Genomic DNA, 24,059 nt, shown 5'->3' with positions numbered 1-24,059 from the left:
TGACTACATTCGTTTCCAACAACAACAGTCATCGAGGGTCAGATAAAGCAAAACTAGATACTTACAGCATGTTCAGTTGTGTGTTACCACTTTGTACAACTATGCCACAATATAATATTTTGATCTTTTTTTTTTACATTTACATTTATTTAGCTGACGCTTTTATCCTAAGAGACTTACAATTGCTATATATGTCAGAGGTCACACACCTCTGGAGCAACTAGGGGGTAAGTGTCTTGCTCAGGGACACATTGGTGTCTCACAGTGGATTCGAAACACCAAAGGCATGTGTCTTCTTATCCACTGCACCATCACCACATTTGCTATACAAATGTTACACAGGATTGGGCCCTTTCTATAGCATGGCATGAGGAATCATCTTATCTCAGTTTTACAGTGTTGATCTAAAATGTTTTCTATGTGATTTTAGAAAGATTCAGATTTTCAGCATCATCACACTAGTCTTTAGTGTCACATGATCCTTCAGAAATTATTCTTAAATTAAATTATTCTCATTTTCTAACCCCCATATCTTGAATCATAAATACATTTTAGGGTCTTGATGTTTGTCAATAATATGAATTATTTAATTTGGAAAGGACAAAATAAATGATAAGGAATGAACCCAAAATGTTCCATATAGGCAAGGCAAGTTTATTTATATAGCACATTTCATACACAATGGCAATTCAAAGTGCTTTACATAGAAGAAATTAAAATAATCCAAAAAAAGAAATCAGAATAATTAAAACAGTTTAGAATAAAAAATAAGAAATAATGAAAAATAAAAATTATGATAAAAATAAAATACAGTAATATATAGAACCCTTTACAAAGAACCCTAAAGGGGTATAGAACCTTTTAGGGGTTCCAAATACGTAACACTTGATAGAACCTTTTAAGGTTTTATATAGAACCTTTTCTTCTAAGAGTGTCACTCTTAAAAGAGATTGAACCTTTGGGGTTCAAAAAAGAACTTTAAAGTGCAAAAATGAACTTCTAAATGTAAAAAAGGTTCAAAGTTGAACCTATAGGTTCTTTAATGATCCTCTGATTATTTGGCACATGTTGTCAGTTCATTTTAGAACCTTTGTTGTGGCAGAAGGGTTCATATAAGAACCTGGCCTGTTGTTAAGGTTCCTTTTTGAACCTCATAAGATGGACTGTAAAAGAATGATTGTTTTGTTTTTAGGCCCTTGCTTTGCTAATAGCCCCTGAACATACAAGAATGAAACTTTTACATTTTTACACATTAAAAGTACTTGATCATTAAAGATGCTCCATAATGTTGTTCACCTATTCGTTTTAAAATACTTTGTAAGCAAAATTACACTCCTACACCCCTGCTTTCAAGTTGATAACATTGATTTTTTATAGAGATGTCAAATTATAATTCAGTAAACAAACATTACTCAAAAAATATTTCTGTAAATTGCAAAGTGACAAACCTTTGCCCTTATTTTTATTTTACAGTTCTCTTTTATTTATTTCTTTTAAGACATGCCTAGTCTATTGAAATGTCAGGCTATTAATTAATTCCTCTTCACACAAAACAATTTTCAGCGGTTCTTCAGTAGTTCTTTATGGTGGTAGAGGTGCTATATAGCACCACTACCATAAAAAGAACCAGTTCAGCCCAGTATGGTTCTATAGTGGTTCTTTGTATAGTCGAGGTCCTATAGTACCTCAACTATTCAAAGAATATTTTAAGGCCCTGTATGGTTCTTTAAAGGTTTTATAAACTGTCTTCTCATAGAAATTTTGAAATAATTGAATACAATAAAACAATTTATTTCCTGATGATGACACATTAAAGAAAAATAAATAAAAATGCAACAGAAAAAATGGATCTATCCGGAGCTCCCGAGAAGAAAAAACGTCTTCGTTCATTCAATAAGGGATGGGAGAAAAAAAATCAAAAGAAAAATCAAAGTGATGGTATAAAAATAAAGCATTTTTCATACAACTCATACAACTACACAATGAGTTTTAAATTCATAATTTAAAATTAATAATAAATACTTTAAATTGTCATATATAATGCTAGATGTTTTATTTAAATGCCGCGTGCCTTTTAAAGTGTTCTGGTTTTAATGCGCGTGCGCGTAAACATTCAGTCACATTCAGGAGCGCGCGCGATCAGATGAAAACAAGGAAACATCAACTGACAAACTGCAAAAATAACTTCTCGCGCTGTTGATTTCGCTGCTTTCAGGTAAGTTTACTTAACATATAATAAATACAAATGTCCCTGACACCTTTCTTATGTGTAATTAATACACTTCTGTTGAATATTTACTTTATAGAAATGGTTTTGTGTCTTCGAAAAAGTCCGTTAGCATCACAACCGTTTTAAGAAGAGGTAAGTTAAGTTAACGTTGCACTGGACCTCTCGTTTTATATAAGTTTGGGGGGTTTTAACTACATCTTTGTGTTGATAACAGTTTTTGATAGTTTTGTTTTGCTGAAAATTTGTCAATGGGTGATTTGAAGTAAGCTAATTTATTTAACCTAAAATAATTCACTGTACGTTACTGTTAATCAGTGACGTCACTCACAACAAAGGGGGGAATTATTTTTTAATCATGATAATAACTCCATATGATTTATTTCACAATATATATTACCCTAAGATATGTATATTAACTGCATTTCATCTCTGCTCGGTGCTGTAGCGTGCTTCATTGTAATAAACCCTATATGTTCTATTGTAAATCCTATGTAACGTTAACCTTGTTGGCTCTGTGACACATTGCATGTTGTGTTCTAGAAGATCTTGCTGGTGGCCTGTTGCACCCCCTGTCCAAGAAAATCTCCACGGCTATGAACTCAACTAGTAAGCAAAACCTCAAACATACAGTGCACTACGGTTCAAAATTTGGGGGACTGTGGGATTTATGCTTTTGAATGAAGTCTCTCACTTTAAAATTATTAACCCCAGTTTTTTTCAGTGAGACTGTCCTTGAGAAACCTGTAGGCTAAATAATCAGCTAATATAATATAATGTTATTATACACATTATAATGTTATAATAGCAAATATAATGTTATAATAGTCATAGTTATAATAATTAATTTAACTATTATGATAACAGGATATCATGGTCATTGGTATATTTTATTTTATTTCTCTAGGTGTGTTTTTAATTATGTTGGCCAATGAGACAGACACCATACTGTCCAACTCAAAGGTATTTATTTATTTTTATGTATTTTTCACTGATAAATACTGAAATTCTTTAATTCAGGGGATCTTAAAGTAATGGCTATGCTCTTGTTACCAGATGAGATATAATCGTTTGCCCCTGTGATTCTTCAGGACAAGATCTTGATCCACATTCAGACATGAAGAAGGTGAGTTTCGCAAAAGCTGCCACTATCACTAATCAAGAGACAGAACACAACAGGCCTTCATCCATATGAACTCACCCATATGTAGGGATGGGTACCGAAACCCGGTGTTAAACATTAAACGGGCCCTGGGGTTCTGTTGTCAAGCCGCCTTCTCAAGTCTGCAGTGTGACCAGTTGATGTAAGATGCTGCTGACGTGTGTCTATGTATTCGGGTTCAAATAAATATGGCTGGGCATAAAAATGCAAGTCTTTACCTTAGACATCCTTAGAACAAAGAATTTTTGTTTACAGCATGTCTCCCTCAGACTAACCGATGCTCAGGCACACCAGACATACGTCAGCAGCGTCTTACGTCAGGAGCGGCACTGAATGCGGATCCACAACAGAACTGGAAGACAATACAATGCTGAATAAAGTCGTAGTTTTTGTTATTTTTGGACCAAAATGTATTTTCGATGCTTCAAAACATTCAAACTAACCCATTGATGTCACATCGACTACTTTGATGATGTCTTTATTTCCTTTCTGGACAAGGACAGTATACCGTACATACATTTACAATGGAGGAACAGAAAGCTCTCAGGTTAAATCTAAAATATCTTAAACTGTGTTCCGAAAATGAACGGATGTCTTACGGGCTTGGGACGACACGAGGGAGAGTCATTAATTACATAATTTTACCCTAAGGCTTAACCCTTTAAGGCTTAATTCTATAAAGTTTGTAGAGTCTGGCTCGGATCCAGGAGAGGCCTTTCAGACCTTTTGTGTCCGTGGTTCCTTAGCCGGAGCCAGTGTCTGCTGTTCCTGAGCCGGAGCCAGTGTCTGCTGTTCCTGAGCCGGAGCCAGTGTCTGCTGTTCCTGAGCCGGAGCCAGTGTCTGCTGTTCCTGAGCTGGAGCCAGTGTCTGCTGTTCCTGAGCCGGAGCCAGTGTCTGCTGTTCCTGAGCCGGAGCCAGTGTCTGCTGTTCCTGAGCCGGAGCCAGTGTCTGCTGTTCCTGAGCCGGAGCCAGTGTCTGCTGTTCCTGAGCCGGAGCCAGTGTCTGCTGTTCCTGAGCCGGAGCCAGTGTCTGCTGTTCCTGAGCCGGAGCCAGTGTCTGCTGTTCCTGAGCCGGAGCCAGTGTCTGCTGTTCCTGAGCCGGAGCCAGTGTCTGCTGTTCCTGAGCCGGAGCCAGTGTCTGCTGTTCCTGAGCCGGAGCCAGTGTCTGCTGTTCCTGAGCCGGAGCCAGTGTCTGCTGTTCCTGAGCCGGAGCCAGTGTCTGCTGTTCCTGAGCCGGAGCCAGTGTCTGCTGTTCCTGAGCCGGAGCCAGTGTCTGCTGTTCCTGAGCCGGAGCCAGTGTCTGCTGTTCCTGAGCCGGAGCCAGTGTCTGCTGTTCCTGAGCTGGAGCCAGTGTCTGCTGTTCCTGAGCCGGAGCCAGTGTCTGCTGTTCCTGAGCCGGAGCCAGTGTCTGCTGTTCCTGAGCCGGAGCCAGTGTCTGCTGTTCCTGAGCCGGAGCCAGTGTCTGCTGTTCCTGAGCCGGAGCCAGTGTCTGCTGTTCCTGAGCCGGAGCCAGTGTCTGCTGTTCCTGAGCCGGAGCCAGTGTCTGCTGTTCCTGAGCCGGAGCCAGTGTCTGCTGTTCCTGAGCCGGAGCCAGTGTCTGCTGTTCCTGAGCCGGAGCCAGTGTCTGCTGTTCCTGAGCCGGAGCCAGTGTCTGCTGTTCCTGAGCCGGAGCCAGTGTCTGCTGTTCCTGAGCCGGAGCCAGTGTCTGCTGTTCCTGAGCCGGAGCCAGTGTCTGCTGTTCCTGAGCCGGAGCCAGTGTCTGCTGTTCCTGAGCCGGAGCCAGTGTCTGCTGTTCCTGAGCCGGAGCCAGTGTCTGCTGTTCCTGAGCCGGAGCCAGTGTCTGCTGTTCCTGAGCCGGAGCCAGTGTCTGCTGTTCCTGAGCCGGAGCCAGTGTCTGCTGTTCCTGAGCCGGAGCCAGTGTCTGCTGTTCCTGAGCCGGAGCCAGTGTCTGCTGTTCCTGAGCTGGAGCCAGTGTCTGCCTGTTCCTGAGCCGGAGCCAGTGTCTGCCTGTTCCTGAGCTGGAGCCAGTGTCTGCTGTTCCTGAGCCGGAGCCAGTGTCTGCTGTTCCTGAGCCGGAGCCAGTGTCTGCTGTTCCTGAGCCGGAGCCAGTGTCTGCTGTTCCTGAGCCGGAGCCAGTGTCTGCCTGTTCCTGAGCCGGAGCCAGTGTCTGCCTGTTCCTGAGCCGGAGCCAGTGTCTGCCTGTTCCTGAGCTGGAGCCAGTGTCTGCCTGTTCCTGAGCCGGAGCCAGTGTCTGCCTGTTCCTGAGCTGGAGCCAGTGTCATCTGTTCCTGAGCTGGAGCCAGTGTCATCTGTTCCTGAGCTGGAGCCAGTGTCATCTGTTCCTGAGCTGGAGCCAGTGTCTGCTGTTCCTGAGCCGGAGCCAGTGTCATCTGTTCCTGAGCTGGAGTCAGTGTCATCTGTTCCTGAGCCGGAGCCAGTGTCTGCCTGTTCCTGAGCTGGAGCCAGTGTCATCTGTTCCTGAGCTGGAGTCAGTGTCATCTGTTCCTGAGCCGGAGCCAGTGTCTGCCTGTTCCTGAGCCGGAGCCAGTGTCTGCCTGTTCCTGAGCTGGAGCCAGTGTCTGCCTGTTCCTGAGCCGGAGCCAGTGTCTGCCTGTTCCTGAGCTGGAGCCAGTGTCATCTGTTCCTGAGCTGGAGCCAGTGTCATCTGTTCCTGAGCTGGAGCCAGTGTCATCTGTTCCTGAGCTGGAGCCAGTGTCTGCTGTTCCTGAGCCGGAGCCAGTGTCATCTGTTCCTGAGCTGGAGTCAGTGTCATCTGTTCCTGAGCCGGAGCCAGTGTCTGCCTGTTCCTGAGCTGGAGCCAGTGTCATCTGTTCCTGAGCTGGAGTCAGTGTCTGCCTGTTCCTGAGCTGGAGCCAGTGTCATCTGTTCCTGAGCTGGAGCCAGTGTCTGCCTGTTCCTGAGCTGGAGCCAGTGTCATCTGTTCCTGAGCTGGAGTCAGTGTCATCTGTTCCTGAGCTGGAGTCAGTGTCGTCTGTTCCTGAGCCGGAGCCAGTGGCGTCTAGGGCTTGGTATTGTCAAGGGCATCCCAATACGCATCACGATACATGGGTCATGATACGATAGATACCACGATACAATACGAAACATATTACTATATATTGCAATATTTATATTTTTTTACCTCCTACAACCGGAAAAAAAGTACTGGAAGACAATACAGTACATTACAATTCATTGCACTCAGCTGTTCGCCATCATGATTGTCATGTTCTGTGTGTATAAATACCCTGCCTGTTTAGTGTTTGTTACGGAGTTATTGTATATTGTCCCCACATTTCCATTGTCTTTGAGCCTGTTTCTAGTATTTGTCTTATGTTTTTGGATTGCGTTTTTGGATTTTGACCTTTGTCTGGACTGGATTGTGAGTACGGATTATTCTAATAAATTTACTGCAATTGAATCTCTCTCTCCTGTGTGTGTGATCGTGACACACAGACCTAATTTCAACGCAAACAATAGGTTTTGTTGCTTTCCACAAACTATGCTGTCAAAAAAAAATTACATTTATTTTTAGCTAATGGCCAAAAGTATTTGAGCAGTTGTATGATGGGAGTTAAATTAATTTGTTTACTCATAAGGTTTGCCTTCAGATAAATGTGAGAAGATGGTTAATACTTGTGTCCTCTCTTCCCCAGGGCCATGCTCAGACCAGCACTCCTGGCATCTCAACACCCAAGATGGTGCTTAAAGGGATACTCCACTTTTTTTGGTAATATGTTCATTTTACAACTCCCCCAGAGTTAAACTGTTGAGTTTTACCTTTTTTGAATCCATTCAGCCGATCTCCGGTTCTGGCGGTACCACTTTTAGCATAGCTTAGCATACATCATTGAAGTGCACCAGACCATTAGCATTTCTCCCCAAAAAATGACCAAAGTGTTTCGATATTTTTCCTATTTAAAACGTAACTCTTCTGTATTTACATCGTGCACTAAGACAGACGGAAAAAGTAAAGTTGCGATTTTCTAGGCTGATATGACTAGGAACTATTCTCTCATTCCTGCGTAATAATCAGGAAACTTCACTGCCGTACCATGAGTGCAGCAGGCGCAATGACTACACAAACTTAGTCCCGGTCATGTTAGACGCTGGGGACTATTTTCAAGCACTGCGTCATAACATTACGCCTGCTGCACTCATGGTACGGCAGTGAAGTTTCCTGATTATTACGCAGGAATGAGAGTATAGTTCCTAGTCATATCAGCCTAGAAAATCGCAACTTTACATTTTCCGTCGGTTTTAATGCACGATGTAACAACAAAAGAGTCAAGTTTTAAACAGGAAAAATATATAAACACTTTGGTAATTTTTTTCTGAGAAATGCTAATGGTCTTGTCCTCTTCAATGATTTATGCTAAGCTATGCTAAAAGTGCTACTGCCAGAACCGGAGATCGGCTGAATGGATTCAAAAAAGGTAAAACTCAACAGTTTAACTCTGGAGGAGTTGTAAAATGAGCCTATTTCCAAAAAAAGTGGAGTATCCCTTTAAAGGCTGCAGGGAAGGTCATCCAATGCAGTATGACCACATTGTGCTCACTATGGATGGGCAGGTAATCACAGAAGAGAGCGAGGACATCTTGATGGGATTGGGTCTCGTCCTGTGTGTTTTATTTTGTGTTTGGGATCCAGTATCCTAAAGGACTCAAGAAGACACTGACCTTTTTGGAGTGTGTTACATTGAAACTGAAAGATGCAGCCAGACTTCCTGTCACAAAAATTAGACTTTAGGACTCAATAATCTCTTTCTGGATGGCCAGTTCAAGAAAACAAGCACGTTTACACTGATGCATGATGTAAATACATGATGTAAATATATTAAATGGGTTAATATTTATTGTGAATATTCAATTGCATTCTGTTTTAATTTTTTCATGAAATATAATATTCTATTAATTGTAATAAGTCTTAATTAATTTGTACTTTCTGTCTTGTGTTCAAATTTGTACATGACTATATTAAATAAATATTTCAAGAAGAATAATAGGTTGTGTCTGTGTTGTGAAATGGGATTAAAGTAGTAAAGTATAATAATAATAATTACAAACATACATATCTACATACATATACATACCGAAATCATGTCTAAAAAGGTTCAAAATGGAACCCATGCGGTTCATTAATGCACCTTTAAGGGAAGGTTCCAATTAGAACCTTTTCAAAAAGGTTCAAAAATGAACCTTAAGGTTCCCCCACAGTTGCAATTTCCAGGAACCTCAAAAGGTTCATTTTTGAACCTTTCTTCTTAGAGTGCTATATTTTGTAACATTATAAAGGTCTTTACTGTCTCTTGTGACGGTATTTAATGCATGTTTGCTGAATAAATTGTTTATTTGAAAATGTTCTTTTGCTACAAACTAAAATCACACAGATTTTGTTTTTTATTCTGTATTTAGAAATATTTCAGTTTTGGTAACACGACTGTAAAAGTTGCAAACCTCATATGAGACAAATATAAAACAGCTCATGCATTATTTAGTTTGACCTCCTCAGCCTGATGATCAGCATCTTCTGAAGGTCAAGCACCTTCTTTAACTGACCGTTTGTAGAAAATGATCTTCTAAAGATTTTCAGGCCGTATTTTGTTCCTTATTTGTGGAAAGCGGCAAAATAAAGGACAAAAGAAATAAAAGCAAGCCCAGGCAGACAAAACACATTAGACATTCGTCCCGTTGCTCCCTCTAAACCCAGCCCGGCTTCTGGAAGATGTACCGGAGGCCGATGCCTCTTCCTGGCCCTTCCTGCCACAGCGAACCCTCATGTCCCAAGGAGGGAAGTGTGTGAAAACACAAAGTCGGGGTCCCTTGACGCGACCGCCACCGAGGCCCAGAGTGTGAGAAGAGGCCTACATTTGATGCCTGACTGCCCAAATCTTCCGCAGAATAGTGGGTTGAATTCCCTGGGGCTGCTGTCTGCAGGGCCGGAGAGCAGGAGATGGAGAGGGGAAGGCACAGTAATTGTACCAAGGTCTGTTGAGATTTTCTTCAGAGCGGCTCTCAGTAAAAGGAAAGCAGTCCCCTGGTAGTGCCTGCAACTTGGGCAGAATAACCAAAAAAACAGTGTGCACTCACATATGAGTAACATTCAATTTACCACATGAAAGCCCATATGTTCAATACAACACATCAGTCTGCAGCAACCAGTGAGCTGTTCTAGTCTTAAAAAAGAAAGACAGAGCTAGACCTGTTCCTTTTGATTTCCAACGCCTCCCGGACTGCTAATCAACCACCTAATTCTGCAGACTCAGGCCCAAGGAGAATTTATCGTATGAAACAAATACATCTAGCGTTAAAATCCAACTGAAGCTCTTTTCATACACATGAAGCTGCAAAATAGTAATGTAGGTCATTGCATATGAGTTAGAACCTAATTGCATTCATTGAATGCTTACTTTTTAAGCTTGTTGTAAGGGTGAAAATGAAAATGAAAGGGTATAGTCTTATAATAAAGCTTCCAAAAATGAGTTTTTGCACCAATATTGCACCCAGAGTTTGACATATGAGGGAAAATTAATTTTAAAAAAAAGTAATCTGTTCTATATATATTTATTACTTTTGGTGCTGCTAGTGATGCAGAAACGACTAACTGTGGTAAACGTTGTCCTATTGCTTGATTTGAGATGCTTTCAACTGTTATATGTTGGTCTCTTTCTGTGCGTGTGAGTGTGTGTGTGTGTGTGTGTGTGTGTGTGTGTGTGTGAGTAGCATCTCTGACACTCAATGTCAAGCCTAGCAAAAGCAACCTGATCTCTATTTCAGGAAAGACCCCTGCATCTGCATATATATGTGAATGATGTGTATGTGTGTGTTTGATGCAGATCAGCTCTTGGTGTCTTAGATGGAGTGTCAGAGCCATGGCTGGACTGACAGGATGTGGGAAGGGGAGACAGGAAGGTCAACTGAGGGATAGATAAAATAATTCAGGGGTGATTTCTCTCATCTCTTTATCCCACAATTCATCAGAGATAAACATTCTGATACAATGAGACATCCCGGAGAAAACACTGAAATGGAAAAGACGGAAGCACAGTGGTCATAAACAGGCCTCTCTGTGCCGATGCGAGACATTAGAGATGTTTACTGTCGTAACAGGCTGAGGGTCTTATTTTAAAGTCAGCATGAAATGGAAGTTGCATTAGTCTTTTTCTTTCCTATTGTGAAGTTTATCGTATATGGTAACACTTTAGAATACGGTTCCTTCGTTAATGAATAACTACACAAGAACTAATGAGTAACACAATATTAACAATCTAGTAACTATTATTAACTTACAAGAAACTCTGATTAACGAACTAGTAAGTAATAGCGCACAGACGAAAGTGGTAGTTCACTATTAAGTAATCAATAACTACTATTTTTTTAATACTTCCCAGAGAACTACTGAAAAAGTTTATTAACAATCTAGTAACTACTATTAACTAAAATAAACTCTTATTAACGAATTAGTAAGTAATAGCTCACAGATGAAAGTGTTACTAGATACTTCTGTGGGAATTACTAATTATTTGGATCCGTATTATAAAGTGAAGATCATTGGAACTAACTAGTAATTACTCAAGTGTTACTAAAGACATTTTCTAAAAGTATACCAGAAGTTCACCAAAAATTTCAAACGTTTGCACAAATCATGACTAGATCATGTAGTAACACTTCAGTAATTACTAGTTAGTTCCAATGATCTTCACTTTATAATACGGATCCAAATAATTAGTAAGTAGCCTAATAGCTCACAGATGAAAGTGTTACTAGATACTTCTGTGGGAATTACTAATTATTTGGATCCGAAGTAAAAAATAAGTTAAAAAAAAGATGTGCTTGTTGTTGATCTTTGCGGGGTTTAGCTGACTGAGGAGGACGTCCACACAGTTTAATCCAAAGACGACACTTGTCAGGATTTTACTTCGGTTTTGGGAAGGGAAAAAACGGACACCCCCTCCAACCTCTCTGGGAAACGCGTATCTGTGTTACAAATGTCCGAGGCACAACGTTTAACCATATTTTTGATAAAATTATGATGGTAATAGCCTGCCGAGACCAAAACTATGAGACGCCTGTGTTGAAAGTCAATAGAGCGCTGTGAAAAAGTGTCCGACCTCTGTGGGAGCTCGTTCTTAGCTGCGCTGTGATTGGTCAATCTACATTCTAGGGCGTGGCTTAGCCAAAGGTGAATTAATAAAAAATAATTTGGTTAGATTAATTATTATTATTTTTTTTTTTTTTTTTACACAAGCAACATACACATCTCTGTTACAAATGAACACTTAAAGTTTTTTTCTAGGACCTACCATTTTAATGGTACCCTACCGGGGTTAATTGTAACACACATACATCAGTACTATTTTATTTGTATAGTTTGATATTGTTTGTGCATCTGTATAGACAGATATCCATACATCCATCCCTCATCCAATCATCCTTTTGTTATGGATCAATATCATGGATAGAGACATAGAAAAGGGCTGCACAGTTTTGCAATAAATAATAATAAATACAATTATAAATATTGTAATTGCAATAAAATTAGATTTGTGTGTGACAGCTGCATGCACAATTATTGTTATTAATAATAATAACAGTAATAATAATACAAATGATCTCAAAATAAAAATTTAAAGGGTTTATTACATTAAAAACAGGCCATATTTTTAATAAATAAACAAGTTATCATTCATAGTACACTAAATTTTAAACATTTTAAATTACAACATTGTTTATGAAAGTCCAACAAAGTTAAATGTCTATAAATAATACTCAAACCTGAAAAGTTGTGTGGCTCCGTTTCCATTTGATTATTATTGTACACTTGGCGGCTTAGTTGTAACACTGTGTTACTGGTATCGGTATCGGCCGATACTCAGAATTTTGGTATCGGATCGGATCGGTTTTGAAAAAACGGTATCGTTGCATCCCTATGTATAATATGTAGGGGTGTAACGATACACGTATTCGTATTGAACCGTTCGGTAGCCTTTCGGTTCTGTTTTCGGTGCGCATTTTTAAACCGAACGGTTCGTTGGACCATTTTTCTGCCGACCAACATTTTATTATTTCAAATGTAGGCACGTTGCGCCTGGAGGAGAAACATTGTGCCATGAATGAACTAATCAGTGTCCACGGATCAGCAACATTCACCATGGATTTACTGTAGTAACACTACTAACTGTAACCATGGAAGTTTTAGTAGGCTATAATGCTTTCAAGTAACATTACGTCAGTTTTGTTTTGATATTATGAATACATTTGCTGCTCTCAAATGTTAATCTGAACTAAAATAAACCTTTGTTTATAACTATTAGAATATTACATTTCATTTTGTCCAAGGTGCGGTTTTGTTTTACATGCTCCTAAGAAAAGTCAAGTATAGCTCCATCATTGCTCAAAGCAAAAAAATATCATACTTTATGATGTTAGTTTTAATAAAAATATAATGAAAAAAATATTATATCTATATATTATATATATATATATATATATATATATATATAGATATATAAATTTCTATATTACATATACATTTCTCTGGCATTTCTTTCTTTTTGCTGTCTCGAAAACGTACCGAACCGTACCGAACCGTGACACAAGTATCTCGTATCGAACCAAACCGTGAATTTTGTGAACCGTTACACCCCTAATAATATGATAAAACGAAAACGGCTATTGATGTTGTGAATTTGATCCTTTAATTATACCTTTTATTTATTTTTTTTCTTTCTCCTTACATATTTGCACTTCATATCCCACAATCCTTTTGTCAGTTTCACTACATTACCCATACACCCCCTGGGCAAGGTCTATAAGTAGACCTCACTTCCTCCCTTTTTTCCTTTTGTATTGGTGAGGTGTGGTGGTTGGAATGGACACCCAACCATGTCCTTTCCTTAGGATGCGTTGAGCAAGTTTGTTTTGCCAATTGTTTAAAATATATGTTGTTGATATGTTACTGATGAATTATATGAGTTTAATTTCCTTTATTGTATTGTTTGTAGTGACTAAAGACCATCTTGTACATCCTGTTTATCCTGTCCATCCATTAACATCTGTTCATTGGCATCATGTGTGTCAGCTCCATGTGAATTAAGACTTTATCATCCAGAACTGAAAATAAAAGAGAGCAAAGGACTGGTATTTTTTCCATGTGTTTTAATCAGACACACCATCAAATTTCTACAACTCCAACGAACTTTGGATACATTTAACATCTGAGATCCATCAATTGAAATAGATTTGAAAAATTTCAGTGTAACATATCGTAGGAAGTAAGATTAGTGTACTGAACGTGTCTGGAAACGTGTGATAGAAGTGGGATGAGTGACGTTAGACAGTAGATCTAGTACATAAAATAAAAGTTACATCCTAAAGCCAGGACACTTTTTGTTATGTTTTAGTTTACCTTGCTATTTCATTACAGTTTACCATTATTTCAGCACATCTGAAAACTTGTAATTTATCACAATAAAAATAGCGGAGGTATCTCCATAATTCAAACGCTCCGCCGATGTTGATCCGTTTTTCCGTCCTAAGTCGATCCGATTCACGTTTGGCCTGACGAGCTTCAACAGACACAAGTTTGTTTTGTTTTTTATAATTATGCGGAGTTAGTGTTGGAGTGTGTGTTGAGTTTTTTTGGTGTTATCAGACTCATGTCGTCAGCTGCAGTGCCGTTGCATAGACTGTATATAAAAAGGAGAGAGGCCTGGGAGTGCGCATGCACATCACATCCGATGGATTTCGCAGAAAATACGACCCGGAGACTTCACATAGAAATAGGAATACTGGCCTTCAGAGGTAATGGCAAAACCCCACAAGTGGATCATTATAATGTGTGATTACAACCCCTTCACACACAGAAGAAAAGGTACATATAGCACCTTTATTAAATTGTTAATCGAGTGTGTCAAGCTTTGTGCGGGATGTATTATTGATATGATGCGTGGAGTTTGCCCATGTATAAATGTTCCAAATCAGTCACTTACAAGGTAACTCTTTCAGTGAGGATATGTCTGGAAGTACACCAAGCCAGTTATATGAACAATCAGATGTATGCATCTTAACGAGAGACTAATATGCCTATTAATAGTTCCCATAGAGTCAACTCAGCCCAACCAGGCTCAGTTCATTACGCTCTTAACCAACATGCATTAGTCTGCCCAGCTCCTTCTGTCTCTTGGGGGGAATTTAATGGTTGAAGCTTTTTAACCCATTTAAAGCGTTTGATGTCACTGGAGAGCTTGTGTACTTGTGCAGTTCACTGCAGAGCAAAGCAGAAATAAGTTGAACTGCCCAGTTTAATACCATCAACCCTGAGCCATGCTAAATTAGGCTTTAAAAAAACCTTTTAATAAACTTCACTGAAGAACATGGAGTGATTTCCACTGTAAATAATGAAGGCCTGTCAGTATGTCATGTGTCTAAAATACCACAAGTCTGATCAAATCTGAAATTATGAGCACTTAGAAATGTGCACTCTCACTGTTTTACAAAAAAAAGTTGCAGCCAAATGTAAATTCTCTTAGCATTTACTCATCCTCGTGTTGAGTCACGAATGCAGTTTTTATTTCATAGAAGACAAAATATGATGCTTTGCAGAACTTCTGAGCTGCTCTTTTGAATACATTGTAAAGAAATAACAGCAGAGACTGTAGAGCAAAAAAAAAAAAAAACAACAACAAAAAATACATTGTTACATTTAGTTATCTCATGCATTATGTTGAAAACGTTCTTGAATCGTATAATTGCGAGTGAGAAACAGAATTAAATCAAAATTGTTATTCATTTTTAGAATACTCATGTTGTCACGTATTTATAAAAAGATCAAATACATTTTTGGAGGGACGTTTTTATCCATTAATCAATTGGATCAACGATTACATGTGCTGTATGTACCAATGACAATGGAATTAATATCAATGGAATAGTGAATTCTTCTAAAAAGGTTTTTGTATTCCGGGGATACAAACATTTGAGTGGCTTTGGGGAAAGGCAGTGAAAGCATAGGTCTCATTTCTTAGTTTCGTTTTGAAAGTGTTTGTTGTGAATATTTTGATCTGGTGACTTCGTTCATACATTCTTTGTTTAGCTCATGGGCAGCATTGAAAAACAACATGCCCATCTGTAGTAGGAAATCTACTTGCCTTCAGATAAAAGTTGATATATTCCACATATTTACAATATTTGGAGGGGACTAAACTTTTTGTTTTCATTATGGTATCTTTCTCCAGTAAGATGACGTGTGTGGAGTTGATTATAAAACGAATATTAAAATAATGAACCGTTTAGTTAAAACAAAGTACAATATGTTATTTTGTTAGTTTCCTGTGTTGGCAGTCCTCATTGTAATGATGCAGATTATTCAACCCGTATCACCTTTAATTGATTGTGAGGACATTTATGCACAATGTTATGCGTGATATTGAAGTTTGCGGTGGGTGGCACTCTCCTGCTTCGTGTACTTTGGCAGCTAACAGCACGTTATGATGCATTTGACACTTTGGAATTCTCTAGATCCATTTGTCTATGCAAGTCTTGATTGTATCTTTGCACCTGGGATGGCCTGAGGCACAATTTGCCAAAATGTTGGACTAGCATTAGAAGCATTATGGTATTATGACTTACAATAAATGTAAACTTTCACACGAAAACATCCAACTGAAATGTGCTATATCTAATCTAATAGCAGTTAAGATTCATAATGAACTAATTAATAAAAAGGGATTTGGACATTTGCAATTAAGTGAATGCTCTTTCACTTTCTGCTCTGTTTTTGGTTAATTATTATTATTTATTTTTTTGGCATTATCACAGGGCCTGTTGTCACTTGATAAAAATATATTTTTTTAAATGTATGATTGTAGCATAAAGTCATAACTTTACAAAGGTACTCTTTGATAAACCTGTAATAAAATTATGTTTTAGAACAGATTTTGAACAGATTCCATAGACAAAGCAGAGCAGCAAACCTCCTGATGAACACCATTTAGAAAAAGGAACACAGAACAGATCAGCATCTACAAGCAAAAATAGAAAGCGACTGGGTAAAACCTGAATGAACACTGGATTGGCTTTTCAGAAGTGGCAAGATTTAAAAGGATTTCAAAATGAAGCAGAATTTTCTTTTATATTATTCATCAGGTAAAATATTTGATTGAACTGATAGATAGTCATGGATCAGTAGTGTGAGTTGATTGTATAAAGCTTGACCTTATCAGAATTGCAAACAGATGTTAAACACTTGTAATGTAAACTTTTATTTTAAGTTATATATTTTAAAATATGAAAGTTTCCAAGTCAAACAACAGCGATAGATCATTGCAACTCTTTCGATTTTCGTGCTTACCAAAGCGCAACCAAAACAAAATGTTCTTCTGCAAGAAGCATGCATTTTGTAACCCGAAAGAGACAACATTTTATTATAATTATTGAAATTAAATTAAATGATTATTCATATTATGAAAATTTATTGTAATTATCATCGATTAACAGCACTAATAATAATATAGCCTGGGAAAACCCAGACAAAATCCAACACTATCTCACGACCAATTCGTACGAATTTGACGCATGATTAAAAAGTGTCTAATTCGTACTAATTTGTACGACCTCACTCGTACTAATTCGTACGATTTGTCTAAACCCACGTGATGGTTAGGTTTAGGGGCGGGGTCAGGGGTAGGTCATTCATACGAATTCATACGAATTAGTCAATTCGTAAAATATGTACGATTTAGCAAAATCGTATTAATTCGTACGAGTGAGGTCGTATGAATTGTTACGAATTAGCCACTTTTTAATCATTCGTCGAATTCATACGACTTGGTCGTGAGATCGGGTTGCAATATCCGGTAAATTTAGATTCGCTCTGAAAGTTAGTCTGGCAAAGAGCTCATTCAAGCCCATTTCCAATCCGTCGAAATCGAGGCACCAATCAGAAACGTTGGGGCGGGCTTTACACGATGGCGACAAAACTGGGATTTTGTCACGATTGATGAATTCACTTTTTTCTTCTTGTCTTGTGCCTTTGTTGTTATACGTGTGTGGGTGTGTGAGTAAGGGGTGACCAGCCCATCAACACTGATCAGCGCATAACTGGTTTCATTTTCAGACACCAGCTGCAGCTCATCCTACTTACCTTCTTAAGCCCTGTTTACACGAGAACACTCGAGGGTGAAAACGTAAAAATATTTTATCGGATGTGCCTTTCGTTTACACGGCGACGGCGTTTTTGAGGCTTAAAAACACAAAAAAGTGAAACCACCCTCCAGAGTGGTTTTTAAAAATGCTCCTGTGTAAACGGTAAAAAGGCAAAAGTTTGCTTGACAGTGGAGGTTGTACGCAGGACTTGGTGTTTTTGTAGTATGCACTCCTAGCCGCCTGTGCGTACTACATTGAATTTCACACATTTTTGCGTCACCATTTGCACGCGGATTTCCCACACAAAACGCTCGTCTAAACGCAGAATAAAAAGTGATGACGCAACGCCACTTTTGGGTTTTCTCTTCAGAATTGTTTCCGTGTAAACATAGCCTTATAATCACCGTTTGGTCCTCTCCGTTGTCAGATTGTTGTTTGGTGTTGTCGTGTGAGTGTTCCTGATCCCGGTTGGAATCCAGTTCTTGTGCTTTGTCCTTGCTCCTGGTCTCCGGTCTAGTCTTTGTCTCTGTGTTCTGGATTACATCATTCCACCTGCACTCTGTTGGCCATAGACGCCCCTGCGCCACTCCCCGTGTCCCAGTCGCCATCAGATTCTACATTTGTTAATAAAGAAGAGTTTTACTTGCATATTGCTTCCTTGCCATTATTGCCGTGACCGAACGATCTGACGCACTATGGAAGCAGCAGGTGAAACGTCAGCGTCTCTTCAAGAGTTTGTTGACAACAGCATGCAGAGGATGGAGTCCTGTGAGAAGAACATCAATGGCATGGGGAAAGCAGTTCAGGCTCTAATGGCGCAGGTGTCCAAGCTCACCCAGCAGTTCCAACTTTTGCGAGCTCCCACTGCGCCCCCCACACCACCAGCAAACCCTTCCCAGACAGGGCCTCGACTTCCTGTGCCTGAACTATATTCAGGTGAGCCAAGTTTCTGCAGGGCATTCCTCACTCGAAGTTCCATGCATTTTGCACTACAACCCAGAACTTTCAGTACGGAACAATCCAGGGTGGCGTTTGTTCTAATGCTGTTATCAGGGAAGGCGGCGCTATGGGGGACGGCGGTGTGGGAGAACCAAGACAAATGCTGCACTTCGTTTCAGACACTCGCCACTGAAATGAGGAGAGTTTTCGATCAGGCAATGGCCGGGAGAGAGGCGGCTAGACTTCTTGCTGATCTCCGTCAAGGAGAGAGATCAGTATCAGATTTCTCCATCGAGTTTCGGACATTAGCAGCTGAGTGTCAATGGTACGAAGAGGCGCAGTGGGACATGTTCCTGTATGGGCTGGCTGACTGCATCCAGAGAGAGATTTACACCGTGGATCTGCCCACATCCCTCAATGGGCTTATTGAACTGGCTTTAAGAGTCAACGCCCGTTTGACAAGAGTCGAGAGAAGGGTTCTGCCCAGTTGGTTGTCCAGTAGAGCTGAGAATCAACGTTTCAGCGGAGCGGATGCGGTCAGTCCCACTTACCATCACGAGCCCATGCAGGTGGGGCGAGCTCTGCTTTCCCTGGAGGAGAAGTAGAGGACTATGCCTTTACTGTGGTGGGACTGGTCACCATGCTTGCAGCTGCCCGATAAAAGGCCAAGCCCGATGGTAACTATGAGGCTACTTTCGGGTGGGATCTCCGCCGAGAAGACCTCATCAACATCTACTCTCCTCCCTCTAAGACTTAGATGGTCAACACACACCCACGACTGCCGTGCACTGTTGGACTCTGGAGCCGAAGGTCATTTTATGGACTATTCGTTACTCCCGTCCCGTTCTATTCGTCCGCCGCTCGGAACACGTCTTCCCCTACATCACTCTGATTGTTTTTAGGTCTATCCGCGACGTCTGTTGGTGACGCCCCTCTGGAAATGATTTGTCTACAACGCTTTGCCAGACCATAACTCAGTTACAACTGGGAATGATATGGTTTTAACCAGTAACCATACCAAAGCAATTAATATTTAAATTAAGCCTCTGTGGCACTGATCACCGCCAGAGGGCTTCTTCAGCGGAGTACTAACTTTATTTCGGACTAAATTTCACATCAATCAGTACTTGGTGCTGATTATACCCACACACATGATCCTGAAGGAATACAAATTTATTAAATGTTTAATTTAGATTCCACAGTATTTTAACTGAAAAAATTTGTACAGTGTTTACCATTTCGAGGCCAAAATGATTAAGCCAAGCAGTCCAGGTGTCGAACTTCTGTCTTTATGCACTTCCTGACCATTAAATTCAAGATACAGCTCTGCTTTTGATAATGGTAATGGTGAGCAATCTAGTCAGGCTGATGGGATAGCCTCAATGCCCTGAATAACGGTCATGCTGATGAGAGCAGACCTGGGAAAAGTTTAGAAACAAGATCACACCTACTGTACATCATTTGCATGCTTTGTCCCTAGTCTCCTCCTCTCTGTAAATCTCTCCCCCTTAAACATGTATATTTAGTTGCAATGGTATGATGTTAAGTTAGACTCTAGATGAGGTTTCGTTGATTACAGCTACCAACAGCTTTAGTTCTCAATAAAGAATTCTGCTTAAGATACAGCCCGAGTCTCCTGGTCTTAGCTCCTGGTCTTCTACACTTGAGAAGAAATAACTTAACCACGCACAATCCTCATCCCATAGACTAATTATGCCAAACACACACACACACACACACACAGTCTTGTTTTGCTGTTGCCGACAATTCTGAGCATTTTCTCCCATGTTTATTGTTCTCTTGTGTTTGACTTTGGACTGTTTTCCCTGTGTTGACAATGATCTTCTGCCTGTTTACCTGGATATACCTTGTATTGTTTGATGCCTGCTCTGACCCTCTGCCTCTCTTATCATTATGATTTTGCTTTGCCTTGGATTTCTCTGTTGCTGGTGATTTACCCCTGCCTGTTGTACTACGTTTGTTAAAAATAAAGCCGCACATGAATCCCACTTTTGTTGACTCCTCATTACAGAAGACTTCGCCAGACCCCGATCAAGCGGCTATTTACCATCTGTCTACCAAGGTGGCCACACAAGCAAGTATTTTGTCATCTCCCCAACAACAGCTCACCTGGCTAACGTCAGTGGAGGAGCTGGTGAAAACGCTACAAAGCTTGTGTCTCCCCACGTCCAAAGCAAGCACAAAAGCCGCACCGATGACGACAGCTGCCAGCCCTCGTCTAGCATTCCCAAAAAAATGTAAGGGGTTTTTGCTTCAATGTTCATTGTTTTTCTCCCAACAACCCACACTATATCCCACTGACGAAAGTCGCATATCATTTGTCTGCTCATCAGGGGAAGGCAGGGAATTCTAAAGGAACTTCTAATGCCTGACGGGGAAGGAATTAGAATTGGCGAGCAGGAAGAGGCTGAGGGCAGTGAGACAATGGCGCAAGGCCAGTGGCGTGATTGACAATGAGACACCTGCGCAACGTACCGTTCTCATATCTCTCACAGAGGAGCAGAAGCTCAAAAGGAGGAGCGAGGACAGGTCTAAACTTTAAGTTGTGTTTTGTTTCTGTCTTGAGAATGTTCATCAGTTCCTGCCTCCTTCTTCCCATCTAACTTTGTTACAATCACAATCAACAGCTTTCTGCAAAGATTTTGTGAGATCTTCAGACATTCGGAGGGGGGAAAGAAGCAATTTTCGTTGAATCTCTCACGGCTCAAATGGTGTGGGTGGATAACACTTTGAAACTGTTATTTTGCAAAGGATTAAACATGGAACTTCAGTCTGAGCTGGCTTGCCATGATGAAGGAAGGAATATTGACGCTTGAACTAGCCTTTGCATTGATAATCTGATTCGCTTGAGACGTCCTAATAGGAATCCATCTGCACTGCTCCCCGTTGTCACGACTACCTCTGATTATGAACCAATGCAGATCGGCCTCACTCCCATCTCCTTCGAGGAGAGAGAGTGTTTCATCCGTGATTAGAATGTTTCCTCATTAAATCAACACAGAATCCCATCATAGTTTGACTTCCTTGGCTGAAACAACACAACCCTCAAATTTCCTGGGCTGAGAAACAAATTGTGCAATAGTCCGATTCCTGTCTTCAAAACTGTATCCAACCTATCCCTGTCAAAAACAGCACTCCTTCTAGACTGAAACCTGTGTCCATCTCCAATCTACCACCAGAGCACAACAATCTCATTTAGGCTTTTAACAAAACCAAGGCATCTCAACTACCTCCTCAACTTCTTCCACACCCATCAAAGGCAGAACTTTCCTCATCACAACCAGTATCAGAGGCCATGAAAAACGACACAGAAGAGAAACTGGCAAAAAGGTTAATTTGACCGTACACTTCCTCAGATAGTAGTCGATGCATGGTTGCAGACTGCCGAGGTCTCAATGAGATTACTGTCAAATTTCGTTACCCACTGCATTTAGTCCCTGCAGCCCAGAAAAAAAACTTCACACTGCCAAGAATCTCACGAAGCGCGATCTACACAGTGCATACAACTTGATCCGATCCAGCGAAGGAGACGGGTGGAAGACTGCTTTTCTACCGCAACGGGCCACTATAAATACGTGGTTATCCCATTTGGGCTGGTCAGTAGTCCTTCTGTCTTTCAAGCCTTCATCAATGACATCTTCCGTGACATGGTGGGTCATCGTGTATATTGATGATATCCTCATTTACTCATACTGTCTTAAAGATCACATCCATCATATTCAAACCATCTTACAATGACTCGTTGAACACCAGCTACCAAAGCAGAGAAGTGTGAATTCCACCAATTCTTTCCTTGTTTACATCATCACTTCTGAGGGAGTTGCCATGGACGACAACAAGGTGCAGGCAGTCTTGAGTTGGCCCAACCTACCACGGTTGAAGAACTACAACGGTTCTTAGGTTTCGCCAACTTCTACAGGTGCTTCATCAGAGACTGCAGCATCATCGCAACACCACTAACTTCCATGCTTAGGAGTGGAGGACATTGTCTATCTTGGTTACCAGCTTCAGAAAGATAATTTCTTAAGAGTCCCAAACTGCCTTGTGTGCTTTACTCATGAAAACTCACTTCTGCTGAACAAACTTATGAAGTGGGAGATCGGGAGCTCCTGGACATGAAGGCAGCTAATGAACAGTATGACTCTGGCTGGAGGGAAGTAAACACCCCTTCGTGGTACTAAATGACCATTGAAACCTGGAATATCCATCAAAGCTCTGATCCACCTCTAGCTGATTTTCCTCCGGATCGTACTTGTGTACCAGCTGCACTTCGTAGAAGAGTCACTCAGTGGGTGCATAATTCCCCCAGCATTATCACCTGGGCATCACTACCACCACCTGGTCTGATCACCTGGGCATCACTACCACCATGTAACTTGTCAGCAATCGCTTCTGGTGGCCCTCTTTACAGTCTGACTTTATAACATTATAACCAACTGTCAAATGACCAAATCATCCCATCAAGCCCCTTGCCGGTCTACTCTATCCGCACCTTTTCCCTAAGGTCCTTGGTCACGCGTAGCCATCGACTTCGTTAAAGATCTCCCCAATTCCCAGGGTCATACTACAATACTCACTGTAATCGTTAATTTTTCCAAATCCTGCTGCCTCATCCTACTGCCCAAGTTACCTAATATGGCTTTTGAGACAGCATAACATCAGTGTAATTATGTATTCCAATTCAATGGCCTCCCTGGAGGACATAGTCTCCGATAGGACCTCAGTTTACTTCACGTGTGAGCCGCTTTCTTCCAGATGCTCAATGTCAGTCGGACCTCAACAGGTTAACATCCTCAATCCAAAGGTCAAGTTGAATATCTCAATCAAGAACTCACCAGTTACTTCAGGTCCTACTGTAATCGTGATCAAGCAACTGGAGTCGTTATGTGCTCTGGGTGGAATATGCACAAAATTCACACCGAAAACCCTCCACCAGATTAACTCCATTTCAATGCGTCCTGGGCCATCACCTCCTCTATTCCCCTGGTCAGGAAAACCTTCTAAAATACCTACAGTAAATGACTAGTTGCAGAGGAGTGAGAACGTCTGGTCTGAGGCACACATGCATCTTCAAAGGGCTGCGAGGTGGAAGGATAGGCTGAGCGCTACCGTCATCTTCAGCCCGATTACTGCTCTGGACAAAGGGTTTGGCTCTCTACACGGGACCTTCGACCCTGGGTTACCATACAGGAAAATCAGGCCCAGGTGTCCCGGCATTGACCACCTCCTGTCTGTCACAAATCAAGCCTGTAGCTCCCTCTGATCACCGCCAGAGGGCTCCTTCACCAGATTACTAACTTTGTTTCGGATTACATTTCCCATCACCGCGTACCTCACACCATCACACCTGCTTTATTGTTGCAGGGAGGACACATTTAATAAATGTGTATTCCTTCAGGATCATGTGTGAGGGTAATCACCACCAAGTACTGATTGATGTGAAATTTAGTCCGAAATAAAGTTAGTTCTCCGCTAAAGAAGCCTTTGATCAGTGCCACAGAGGCTTGATTTAAATATTAATTGCTTTGGTATGGTTACTGGTTAAAACCAGACCATTCCCAGCTGT

At 40.8% G+C, this 24,059-nt stretch overlaps 1 long non-coding RNA gene across 1 annotated transcript; it reads left to right on the top strand.

Moving 5' to 3' along the window:
- Positions 1–1,461: 1,461 nt before the first annotated feature.
- Positions 1,462–7,263, top strand: LOC148976925 (uncharacterized). Its single transcript, XR_016145665.1, has 6 exons — positions 1,462–2,215; positions 2,307–2,362; positions 2,771–2,836; positions 3,135–3,190; positions 3,284–3,353; positions 7,045–7,263. It is a non-coding gene; the product is annotated as an uncharacterized LOC148976925 (long non-coding RNA).
- The last annotated feature ends 16,796 nt before the right edge of the window (positions 7,264–24,059 follow it).

The sequence above is a fragment of the Pimephales promelas genome, chromosome 12 (genome assembly GCF_988280905.1).
Source record: "Pimephales promelas chromosome 12, fPimPro1.hap1.1, whole genome shotgun sequence".
Lineage (NCBI taxonomy): Eukaryota > Metazoa > Chordata > Actinopteri > Cypriniformes > Leuciscidae > Pimephales > Pimephales promelas.
The sequence above is the reverse complement of the archived record's forward strand: the minus strand, read 5'-3'. Positions and strand labels throughout refer to the sequence as shown.